Source organism: Eubalaena glacialis, chromosome 4 (assembly GCF_028564815.1).
Source record: "Eubalaena glacialis isolate mEubGla1 chromosome 4, mEubGla1.1.hap2.+ XY, whole genome shotgun sequence".
NCBI classification, from domain to species: domain Eukaryota; kingdom Metazoa; phylum Chordata; class Mammalia; order Artiodactyla; family Balaenidae; genus Eubalaena; species Eubalaena glacialis.
Genome location: NC_083719.1, coordinates 133,174,286 through 133,184,546, shown reverse-complemented (window position 1 = coordinate 133,184,546; position 10,261 = coordinate 133,174,286). Strand labels below are relative to the sequence as shown.

General features: G+C 37.6%; 1 non-coding gene across 1 annotated transcript; it reads left to right on the top strand.

The window, feature by feature from the left end:
* The first annotated feature begins 5,823 nt into the window (after positions 1 to 5,823).
* On the top strand, positions 5,824 to 5,930 carry LOC133091658 (U6 spliceosomal RNA). Its single transcript, XR_009700983.1, has one exon. It is a non-coding gene; the product is annotated as a U6 spliceosomal RNA (small nuclear RNA).
* The last annotated feature ends 4,331 nt before the right edge of the window (positions 5,931 to 10,261 follow it).

The following is a 10,261-nucleotide window of genomic DNA, read 5'->3' as shown; positions in this document are numbered from 1 at the left end:
TATACCAACATAGATGACTTTCTTAATTGAGAAAACAATTTCATAAGAACTATATCAAGCCAATTTAATTTGTTGACCAATATTCTATCCAAAATTATAAAGTAGTTATTTTTTCTGATTTCTTTTTTATTTTGTTAAAATTATTTTCATCATGATCAAGCCTTTTCGAGTAAACGTCATGGAGGGTTTTATTAAACATTTTGACCATAGCAAGCATTAACTCTGAGTTTTCCTTTGATTCAAATATTTCTATCAGGCACAATTTTCCAAGGTCAAAATTTTACAGATCTAAATGTTATCATATGCCCCACAGTCTTGGTCAGTTTTACTTCCTGATAACTATCCCTATCAATAATATTCTTTATTTACAAGATAAATGCTCAAATGTTTGCTTTTACATACTAGCTGATTCATGAGAAAATTGCAAGCTATTACCCTCAGACTTTCCAGGATTTCTCTTTTGTCAGGAATTAATATATTAGATCACTTATCTAGCAGTTCTGTCTACTTCTGATCCCATTATGCTTTTGCAGTTGGTGATTTGTGAAGCAAAGAAAAATGTTAGGGTAAAAATGGGAAGGTCACTACATTCTCTTTGAGAAATGCATGATATACTACTATAATTAGTAATAAATTTTCTTAATTTCAATGAAGGGAAGAAAGAAAACTTATTTAATAGTCTGGAGATTTTTTCACCAGTGAGAAAGCTCAAATACCAGTTTATTTGGCTCAAACAGTCAACTGGCAACATAAAGTAGCAATGAGACATCTCAAACCTCAGACATGTGTAACCATTTTCATGTTTCTGTAAGAAAACACATGATGAACAGGATTAATTGTGTTTAATGTAGTCAACATCCCAAAAAACCGGTAAATCCACTCTCCCTAATTTAGCCATTGGGAATCAAATTATCTTAGACTTCTTCATACCCATCACCAACATTGTACGTTGGTTTCATTTTAAAACTTTTTGTCTCTCCTACAAAGACTAAGAGTAGAGCACAGCTATTTGGAGCAGGAGCTTTAGAATCAGACTGATACATCTTTTTAAAAGAAGTAAAGAATTCCCAATTCTAACAAGGGATAGGACTGAGCCTGGAATTCAGAGACTGTTGCAAAGCTATTGTATAATACTTATTTGCCTTCCATGGTAAAGCGTAAAGTGTTATCAGCCAAGATCAAAAAGACTTGGGTTCTAGTCCTCTTCTGCTGCCCTGTCACTGTAGTTATCTAGCTGCTTGCTTCTCCCCATTTGTCTAATCCATTGAATGATGATGGTGATGAAACCAAGGTCCCCCTAAAACTGAGTTCCTCTGCTGAGTTTATGAATAACTTCTCTATCCTAAACTTTACTCCCTTTCTTTTCTTGAACCTGTTCCCCTCAAGATTGAGGAGTATCAAAGCAAAGGGGGGACTGAAACATATACAAGCCCCTGTGTCCCTGTCCTTTGAAGTAAAAGGCTTTTGCTATAGTTTCCCAGGCCTCCCTTTGGTCTCTAAAGGCTGGATCACTAGTTAATGATTAGGAAATGTGAGGATGTAGAAACTAAGAATACTTGTTGGGCCTGGAAACTGGTAACAATTTAGACTACAAACCAGCTGCAGAGCAGAATTACTGAACTCCCAGTTCCCTGAAAGATATAAAGGCCTGACACACATTCCTAAGTTGTTTTCACAGGAAGCAGACCTCCACCAGATGAAAACTGCTGACTACAAAACATAGATCCTAGACTGGTTGAAACCAGAAGGGTGATGATGCTTGAACCTTCACATTGATGCCAACCCATCCAAGAATTGTGCACGACTTGATCACACACCCTGCAGCCCGCTCCCTCACCTTGCCTTTAAAACCCCTTCCCTGAAAGCCCTCAGGAAGTTTGTGTCTTTTGAGCATGAGCTGCCCATTCTCCTTGCTTGATGCCCTGCAGTAAACGCTGTACTTTCCTTCATCACAACCCGGTGTCAGTAGATTGGCTTTATTGCACACGGTGAGAGGACCCAAGTTTGGTTTGGTAAAGGTGACTGTGTATGTTGGAATAAGTACCCTTCAGTTCTAGTATTCTCTATTTTCTTCATTACAGCTTCAATTTCAAATGAAGAATTTGTTTATTCATTCACTTACCAGACATTTACCTGATGTCTACTATATCCCAGGCACTGTTCTTGGTGGGGGGGAACCATAACAAACAAAATTGAAAAAATTCCCTGCTTTGTGGAGCTAAGATTCTAGAAGGCTTAGGCAGCTCTTTGTGCTTGGTTAAAATGCCCAAACTGTTGGGGTTTCCAAACGTTATTCTCTGCATCTGTGGTGACATTTTAATGCTTCCCAGGTGACACTTGCTGTGCTAAGTACTTTTTATGCATTATCTAGTAAATTTCACAGCAACTCTGAGATGGGCATCTTTGGTTTGCTCATTTTTCCAAAGAGGAAAGAAATGCTTAAAATGGTGAATAATTTGTTCAAGGTCTCAGGATCTAGGAAGTGATAACATTAGAATTTGAAACCGGAGGCACCTTATTCCAGAGACTTTGATAATAATGATAGCTATACTCCAAGACCCTTATGAAAACTTAGTAGATATTCCCTCCCAGCAAATTCAATGTCTATATTTTCCAGAGAAATTGCTTATACTAATAGACAATTTAATTCCCCTACAGGTAATGTGTATTTTCTCTCTGGTAGTTTTGAATATGATCTCCTCTTTCCCTGATGTTCTAAAGTTTCACTACAAATTGCTGAAAAGGATTTATTTTTAGTCTCACCTCTTTAGGATTTGAAGTTCACTTTTTTTTTAATAGATATAACTTTATTCATACTAAATTATAAAAACATACATATTCATGTTCTGTGTATTTCTGGATAACCTATTGTTTTCTGTTTTTTTAAAATTTTTGAATTTTATTTTATTTATTTTTTTATACAGCAGGTTCTTATTAGTTATCCATTTTATACATATTAGTGTATATATGTCAATCCCAAAGTGAAGTTCACTTTTAATCTTAGGATGTGTGACTTTACTTCTGGAAAGTTCTTTGTTATTATCTCTTCAATGTTACTTTTCCAAATTTACCTCAATTTTCTTCTCCTCTAACTCATACATATATTGGAGTCTCCAAGCTCCTCTACACTTCTTACCTGTTCTTTCTCTTTTTTCTTTCATTAAAAAAAATCTTTCTAAGTAGAATTCTAGGACAATTCACTAGGAATTTCACTAGGTTTGCTTGATCAGAAATCCTACGTTAAAACTGATCATCATTCACTGAAATTCATTTTTCATAGAAGCTGCTGGTTTCAATGATGATCCATTTATTTTCCAGATCGTGGCTAATACTATAACCTACTGGATGGATGAAACATAAAGTCCTCCATCAGACTGAAGAGTAACTTGCCAAGGTCTTCAGTTTGGAAAGGAATTCCAGAAGACAAGTGGTTATGATAAGATTATTCATCAAAATACACTAGGGTCTGGCTCCAGATCCTACCATGCTGCTGAGCTCATAACTGCTGACTCTTTTCTTCAAGATCAGTCCAGGAGAGATTATTGAAAGAAAGCACAGAAAATTGTGAAAATCCCTAGAATGAAAGGAGGCTACTTTTCAATGGTGTATATGGGATGAGGGCTTAACCTGGGGCAAGAAGAACTCAGTTTGGATGTAGAAGGATAACAGAGTAAAGAAACGGTTGGAGCTCAGTTCTTGATTTTTCCCTACCATTGCTTTAGAACAAAGAGTATCTATCCTTACACCTACCATGACTCAGATCTCTAGTACAGATGTGCCCAGAGACAAAATCAGGGAAGTGGGACAAACTGAAATAAATTATTAGAAATAGGTCAAAATATGCCAATATTTTCAATAGATAGAAGTAGACTAAATTCTTCCATTAAAAGAAAAATATTAACAGATAAAAAAAGAAATACAAAATTTAGGTATATGCTGTCAGAAGTTTCACACTTGTAAAGAGCTGAAAACTGAGGATGGGTTGAAACTAACTGGGGCAGTTATTTCCTCACTCCTTTCCCTCTAAGCCTCTATGGCTGGTTAATTTCAATGTAAGCATCTCTTCTTAACTGTGTTTGTTCCCAGACTGAGGTGCTGAGAGAAGGGATTTTTCATGGACTGAGAAGTAATTTTAAGTTTTCTGTTTCCTGGATATCTCCAATTTGGGCAATATCCACCTCTAACCCTCAAAGGTGGATAAGGCAGACCTAGCCGTGGTATGAAAAACATAACTGTTGAATTAAGATTGGAGTACATAGAATAAATAGTAGGACAGACATAGCTAAGAAACAAATTCGAAAACTGTAAGAACAAGAATAGAAATTCTTCAGAAGAAGAGAAAATTATGAGAAAATATAAAATATAAAAGCAAAGTTAAGTGATATGGAGGACAGAAGTAGAAATACTAATATAGGGATAATTATGGCCCCCTAAAGAAAAATAATGAAAGATAGGAATTTGGGGGGGGGGGGCGTAAAATAAAGTTCCTCAATTAAAAAGACTGTAAAACAAATTAAAACACAATAAAAGCAAACTCAGAGATGGTCCAAGATACTGGAATTATCAAACAAGAATTTAAATTATGTTAAAATTGCCAAAATACCTAGCAAAAAAGATGAACAACATCTAAATAGAAGAGAAATATAAATACAGAAAAGTAAACTATAAAAGAGAACCAGCTAGAAATTTTAGAAATTAAAAAAAAAATCAGAAATGAGAAATTCATTAAATTTGGAATAATGGCAGACTGGCCATAGCAGGTGAAAAGATCAGTGAATCAGATGACAGGTGAACAGAAATTATCCAAATTTAAACACAAATAAAAATAGAGTAAAAAAATTTTTTTAAGAATATAATTACCAAAACCTGTGAGGCAATATCAAAAGCTGAAATCTACACATAATTATATTTTCAGAAGAGGAGAGAGAAAATGGGCAAAAGAAACATTTAAAGAAAAGATGACCAAGAATTTTTCAAAACTGATGAAAGATATCAACCCACAGATCCACAAATCTCAGTGAACCCCAGACAGGCTAAATAGAGAGAAAACCACACCTAAGCCTATTAGCAGTCAAAATGCTAAAAAAACAAACATATGAAAAACATTCAAAAAGAAGCCAAAGAAAAGAGACATATTTGGGAGCACTACACTAAAAGGAAAACAAGAAGACATGAAACAGTATCTGTAAGTAAAATGTTGAGAGTTGGGGAAAAAACTGGGATTGTCAACCTACAACTCCATACACTATAAAAATTAACTTTAAACAATAAAGAAAAATAAAGATATGCTCAGACAAAAGGTGAAAAACGATCTTCAGCGCTCTCACTACAAAAAATGCAGAAAGACGTTTTTCAGGTTGAAAATAATTAATACCAGAAGGAACCTCAGACCTCTGGAAAGAAATGAAGAGTAACAGAAAATATGAATACCTAGGTTAAATGTAAAATGCGTAATTCTTATTTACGTTTGCATATTTATATATTTTATTGAATTTGTTTAAAATGCTATTGATGGTTTAAAGCAAAACTATTGGGTTGACCAAAAAGTTTATTCAGGTTTTTCAAAACATCTTATGGAAAAACCCAAACAAATTTTTTGGCCAACCTAATAGCATTTATTTATTTATTTATTGGCATATGTACTGATAAAATAGAAGATAATAAGAGCACAAAAGGCAAGAGGAAACAAATGGATTTATGCTATGTTATAAAATTTTAACACTGGTTTTGAAGTCACACACTTAAGAGCTGACTGTGATAACTTAAAGATGAATATTATAAGCTCTAGAGAAACTACTAAAACAAATATTAAAAATCAATACAGTGCTTGCTTTGGCGGCACATATACTAAAATTGGAATGATACAGAGAAGATTAGCATGGCCCCTGTGCAAGGATGACATGCAAATTCGTGAAGTGCTCCATATTTTTACTATTTACAATACTACTTTTACTATTTACAATAGCCAAGACATGGAAACAACCTAAAACAGAGGAATGGATAAAGAAGATGTGGTACATATATACAATGGAATATTACTCAGCCATAAAATGGAACGAAATTGGTTCATTTGCAGAGATGTGGATGGACCTAGAGACTGTCATACAGAGTGAAGTTAAGTCAGAAAGAGAAAAACAAATATCGTATATTAACGCATATATGTGGAATCTAGGAAAATGGTATAGATGATCTTATTTGCAAAGCAGAAACAGACTTAGAGAACAAACATATGGATACCAAGGGGGAAAGTGGGGGAGTAGGATGAATTGGGAGATTGGGATTGACACATATACACTATTGATACTATGTATAAAATACATAAGTAATGAGAACCTCCTGTATAGCAGAGGGAATTCTACTCAGTGCTCTGTGGTGACCAAAACGGGAAGGAAATCCAAAAAAGGGGGATATATGTATATGTATAGCTGATTCACTTTGTTGTACAGCAGAAACTAACAACATTGTAAACCAAGTATACTCCAATAAAAATTAATTTTAAAAAGTCAATACAGAAGAAAAAAAATACTACATATATCACTAAAAAAAGTCATAAAAAACAATGGAAAGATAAAAACAAGAAAGAAAAAAATTAAAGGAATAATATTAAAAGATATAATGTTTAAATCCAACTTATCAATGATTAGATTAAATGAAAATAATTAAAACACTGCATGGGGGGGTCTGGGCAAGATGGCGGAAGAGTAAGACGCGGAGATCACCTTCCTTCCCACAGATACATTAGAAATACAGCTACACGTGGAACTGCTCCTACAGAACACCCACTGAACGCTGGCAGAAGAACTCAGACCTCCCAAAAGGCAAGAAACTCCCCACGTATCTGGGTAGGGCAAAAAAAAAGAAATAACAGAGACAAAAGAATAGGGATGGGACCTGCACCAGTGGGAGGGAGCTGTGAAGGAGGAAAGGTTTCCACACACTAGGAGCCCCTTCACGGGCGGAGACTGTGGGTGGCGGAGGGGGGAAGCTTCAGAGCCACGGAGGAGAGCGCAGCCACAGGGGTGCGGAGGGCAAAGCAGAGAGATTTCCACACAGAGGATCGATGCCGAGCAGCACTCACCAGCCTGAGAGGCTTGTCTGCTCACCTGCCGGGGCGGGCGGGGGCTGGGAGCTCTGGCTCGGGCTTCGGTCGGATCGCACGGAGAGGACTGGGGTTGGCGGCGTGAACACAGCCTGAAGGGGTTAGCGCACCACAGCTGGCCGGGAGGCAGTCCGGGAAAAAGTCTGCGGCGGCCGAAGAGGCAAGAGAGTTTTTCTTGCCTCTTCGTTTCACGGCGCGCAAGGAGAGGGGATTCAGAGTGCCGCCTAAACGAGGTCCGGAGATGGGCGCGAGCCGCGGCTATCAGTGCGGACCCCACAGACGGGCATGGGACGCTAAGGCTGCTGCTGCCACGAAGAAGCCTGTGTGCAAGCACAGGTCACTCTCCACGCCAACCCTCCCGGGAGCCTGTGCAGCCCGCCACTGCCAGGCTCCCGTGATCCAGGGACAACTTCCCTGGGAGAACGCACGGCGCGCCTCAGGCGGGTGCAACGTCACGCCAGCCTCTGCCGCCGCAGCCTCGCCCCGCATCCGTACCCTTCCCTCCCCCAGGCCTGAGTGAGCCAGAGCCCCCGAAGCAGCTGCTCCTTTAACCCCGTCCTGTCTGAGCGAAGAACAGACGTCCTCAGGCGACCTACATGCAGAGGTGGGTCCAAATCCAAAGCTGAACCCCGGGAGCTGTGCGAACATAGAAGAGAAAGGGAAATCTCTCCCAGCAGCCTCAGAAGCAGTGGATTAAAGCTCCACAAACAAGTTGATGTACCTGCATCTGTTGAATACCTGAATAGACAACGAATCATCCCAAATTCAGGAGGTGGACTTTGGGAGCAGGATATATTAATTTTTCCCCTTTTCCTTTTTTTGTGAGTGTATATGTGTATGCTTCTGGGTGAGATTTTGTCTGTTTAGCTTTGCTTTCACCATTTGTCCTAGGGTTCAGTCTGTCCGTTTTTTTTTTTTTTTTTTACTTAAAATTTTTTCTTAATAAATGTTTTCTTAATAATTTTTTCCTTGTTTTCTATTTTTAAAAATTAAAAAAAAATTTTTTCTTCATAAGTTTATTCATATTTTTTATTTGAAAAAATTAAAAAAAATTTTTCTTAATAATTTTTTCTTATTTTTTATTATAAAAAATTAATAAATTTATTTTTAAAAATCAAAAAAAAATCTTCGTAATAAATTTTTTCTTAATAATTTTTTTCTTATTTTTTATTATAATAGCTTTATTTTATTTTATTTTATCCTCTTTCTTTCTTTCTATTTTTTTCTCCCTTTTATTCTGAGCCGTGTGGATGAAAGGCTCTTGGTGCTCCAGCCAGGCATCAGGGCTGTGCCTCTGAGGTGGGAGAGCCAACTTCAGGACACTGGTCCACAAGAGACCTCCCAGCTCCACGTAACACCAAACGGCGAAAATCTCTCACAGATCTCCATCTCAACATCAAGACCCAGCTTCACTCAACGACCAGCAAGATACAGTGCTGGACACCCTATGCCAAACAACTAGCAAGACAGGAACACAGCCCCATCCATTAGCAGAGAGGCTGCCTAAAATCATAATAAGGCCACAGACACCTCAAAACACACCACCAGACGTGGATGTGCCCACCAGAAAGACAAGATCTAGCCTCATCCACCAGAACACAGGCACTAGTCCCCTTCACCAGGAAGCCTACACAACCCACTGAACCAACCTTAGCCACTGGGGACAGATACCAAAAACAACGGGAACTACGAACCTGCAGCCTGTGAAAAGGAGACCCCAAACACAGTAAGATAAGCAAAATGAGAAGACAGAAAAACACACAGCAGATGAAGGAGCAGGGTCAAAACACACCAGACCTAACAAATGAAGAGGAAATAGGCAGTCTACCTGAAAAAGAATTCAGAATAATGATAGTAAAGATGATCCAAAATCTTGGAAATAGAATAGACAAAATGCAAGAAACATTTAACAAGGACGTAGAAGAACTAAAGAGGAACCAAGCAATGATGAAAAACACAATAAATGGAATTAAAAATACTCTAGACAGGATCAATAGCAGAATAACTGAGGCAGAAGAACGGATAAGTGACCTGGAAGATAAAATAGTGGAAATAACTACTGCAGAGCAGAATAAAGAAAAAAGAATGAAAAGAACAGAGGACAGTCTTAGAGACCTCTGGGACAACATTAAACGCACCAACATTCGAATCATAGGGGTCCCAGGAGAAGAAGAGAAAAAGAAAGGTACTGAGAAAATATTTGAAGAGATTATAGTTGAAAACTTCCCTAATATGGGAAAGGAAATAGTTAATCAAGTCCTGGAAGCACAGAGAGTCCCATACAGGATAAATCCAAGGAGAAACACGCCAAGACATATATTAATCAAACTATCAAAAATTAAATATAAAGAAAAAATATTAAAAGCAGCAAGGGAAAACCAACAAATAACACACAAGGGAATCCCCATAAGGTTAACAGCTGATCTTTTAGCAGAAACTCTGCAAGCCAGAAGGGAGTGGCAGGATATACTTAAAGTGATGAAGGAGAAAAACCTACAACCAAGATTACTCTACCCAGCAAGGATCTCATTCATATTTGATGGAGAAATTAAAACCTTTACAAACAAGCAAAAGCTGAGAGAGTTCAGCACCACCAAACCAGCTTTACAACAAATGCTAAAGGAACTTCTCTAGGCAAGAAACACAAGAGAAGGAAAACACCTACAATAACAAACCCAAAACATTTAAGAAAATGGGAATAGGAACATACATATCGATAATTACCTTAAATGTAAATGGATAAAATGCTCCCACCAAAAGACACAGACTGGCTGAATGGATACAAAAACAAGACCCATATATATGCTGTCTACAAGAGACCCACTTCAGACCTAGAGACACATTCAGACTGAAAGTGAGGGGATGGAAAAAGATATTCCATGCAAATGGAAATCAAAAGAAAGCTGGAGTAGCAATTCTCATATCAGACAAAATAGACTTTAAAATAAAGACTATTACAAGAGACAAAGAAGGACACTACATAATGATCAAGGGATCGATCCAAGAGGAAGGTATAACAATGGTAAATATTTATGCACCCAACATAGGAGCACCTCAATACATAAGGCAAATACTAATAGCCATAAAAGGGGAAATTGACAGTAACACAATCATAGTAGGGGACTTTAACACCCCACTTTCACCAATGGACAGATCATCCAA